This window comes from Micropterus dolomieu, linkage group LG12 (genome assembly GCF_021292245.1).
Source record: "Micropterus dolomieu isolate WLL.071019.BEF.003 ecotype Adirondacks linkage group LG12, ASM2129224v1, whole genome shotgun sequence".
Taxonomy (NCBI): domain Eukaryota; kingdom Metazoa; phylum Chordata; class Actinopteri; order Centrarchiformes; family Centrarchidae; genus Micropterus; species Micropterus dolomieu.
In genome coordinates, this window is record NC_060161.1 from 37,825,825 (window position 1) to 37,827,625 (window position 1,801).

At 41.1% G+C, this 1,801-nt stretch overlaps 1 pseudogene; it reads left to right on the forward strand.

The window, feature by feature from the left end:
* The first annotated feature begins 1,028 nt into the window (after positions 1–1,028).
* LOC123979988 overlaps positions 1,029–1,801 on the forward strand; it is a 15,579-nt pseudogene continuing 14,806 nt past the window's right edge.

Below are 1,801 nucleotides of genomic sequence, written 5' to 3' on the forward strand. Positions count from 1 at the left end.
AGAGAGCCGACCTGGACAAACACACGATGGCCCGTTAAGTGAACAAACAGCTTCACTGTGATGTTAATGATGTGTTTGGACTCTCTTAGCTGCCGAGAGAAGCAGCAGATGTTTGTGAACAAACACTTCATTAAAAATCTGCTTAAAATTGTTATGATTTTTCTAAACATAGATTTAAGATGGTAAATAAAACACATGAAGTCAGAGGACTGAAATCACATCATTACACGCTTAGTTTATTTAACTATTTGTTTTAGTTTTTGCTTAATGATGCTGTTTTTACCAACAATAGTGCATTCATGATTACTGACAAATGTAGATTGACATTTACGTCTCCTCCACTCTGTAGGGCGAGAGCCTGCAGGACTTAAAAATCAGACAAACACATAAAATAAAAACCCTCCCCGCGCCCTCAGGTATAGTTTCACTTCATTCCTTTTGTTCAAGATGCCTGAAATTTTCTTTGCTCTGAAGTTGTTATTAAAGTAACTTGTAAAAACAATTAGAGTTAAATGCAGACATTTACCTCGGACCAGCTCACATCTCATCAGCCTTTCTAATCAAACAGATCAAACCTGGGTCAAACATCGCTCGTCATGAGATTCTGCTGAAACCTGCAGATGCTTTTCACAATCAATTGAACAGTATTCTCAATAAAACTAACAAAGAATTCTTAAACCAGATAAAAACTGATATTATTTCTGCTCCCTTACTTATTCCCTGTGCTTTTAATCAGCATTTAACTTCTGTTTGTGGTCCCCAACACGTTCATTATGATTATATATCTGTTTCCTCAAACTTTCCCACTTCTCATGTCTCATTTTCCTGGTGATGTTTTTATGCTGTATGTGAGCTGAAAGAAAGCAGCAGTGCTGGTCCAGATGATTTGAAAGCCACATTTGTAATCATGTATCCTCTTGTAGACGTATTGAACTCGACACACATTTGGAAATGTTCCAGAGTTAGTCCTATTTAAAAATAATTATCGACCAGACTCTCAACCTGCGCTTTGGTTTGTCTTTGTGATCATGGGTCACGGACCGACCACAGCAGGTCAGAATAGGTAAGCACACCTCCTCCACCCTCATAAACACAGGAACCCCACAGGGCAGCGTGCTGAGCCTCTACACCCACGACTGCACCCCCAACCCCATAATCACACAGGCAGACGACACCACTTTACAGGAGCTGGGCTGGTTTGAGACAATGAGGGGACGGGCCGCAGGCGTGAAGTGGAACATCATGGCTGAGTTCAGGAGAACAAAGCAGAGAGTCCACCTCCCCCTCACACACACGGAGAAGCAGTGGAAAGTTTCATAAAGTTCCTCTGAGTCAATGTGTGAAAACAGCTGACATGGTCCTCCAACAGCTCACAGCTGGTTAACAAGGCCCAACAAAGACTCTTCTTCCTCACAAAGATGAAGCACACACACTGCTACCACAGACACCATTTAGAAATACAAAGACTGAGCATCTGTTGATTCATTATGTAACATTCACCTCTGTAAATGTGTTATTTTAATCTGTTTCAAAGTCCAGGACTTTTAGTTTACAGCTGTTTTCTAGTTCTGCTGTCATTTATTTGTTTTATTTTAATGACATTAACAGAAGCATTACGACACGTCATTGTACCTGAGTATAATAACAATAAAGATCATTCAAATCTGACTTCAGTAAAATCATCACAGCAGTCTGACGCGCTGAACCAACTTCAGCAGCTACAGAGAAGCTGCTTTGTTTCAAACAGGCTGTGAATCTGCTGCCTGAGCAACGGTAACTAAGGGGCGGGGCGAGACGCCGT